Below are 539 nucleotides of genomic sequence, written 5' to 3' on the forward strand. Positions count from 1 at the left end.
CCTTCTGGATAACTGATTTTTTTACAAAATGATCTGACTTTGTGTAGTCATTGTAAACTGTGTGTGTTGTGCATTACATTAGAAGGAAGCTTTTGATAGACCCCTCCCCAAAAAACACAACAAAAACTTTGTTTATAGGAATATATTGAAAACTTGACAAAGATGCCTCACCCCCAAGCCATCTTTCCTTCATTGTGTCCTAGGAACTCAGCTCAAACAGAGCAATATGTAAATATTAGATTTCTGCTTGAGAGATTAGCTGGATTTAGCATTCTGAGGGTTTGGCATTAAAGTTAAATTTATAATTAGAAAAAGGAGAATGCAGTATTACTGCCTTTGGCAGTGTCTTTTTGGCAAGGGTAAGAATTAATGTTTGAGAGATGCTGATGAGTTGTGTATGCTTTTAGCTACTATTTATAATATAGTCAAGGCCATGCTCTGTTTTCTGTGAAGTTTTAGTCCATTTAATAGATTTGGGGGGAAAGTATTAAGGGGAACCTCCTGTTCTTTCGTGAGGCTCCCTCATTCCCACACCACCT

Source organism: Dermochelys coriacea, chromosome 27 (genome assembly GCF_009764565.3).
Source record: "Dermochelys coriacea isolate rDerCor1 chromosome 27, rDerCor1.pri.v4, whole genome shotgun sequence".
Taxonomy (NCBI): Eukaryota; Metazoa; Chordata; order Testudines; family Dermochelyidae; genus Dermochelys; species Dermochelys coriacea.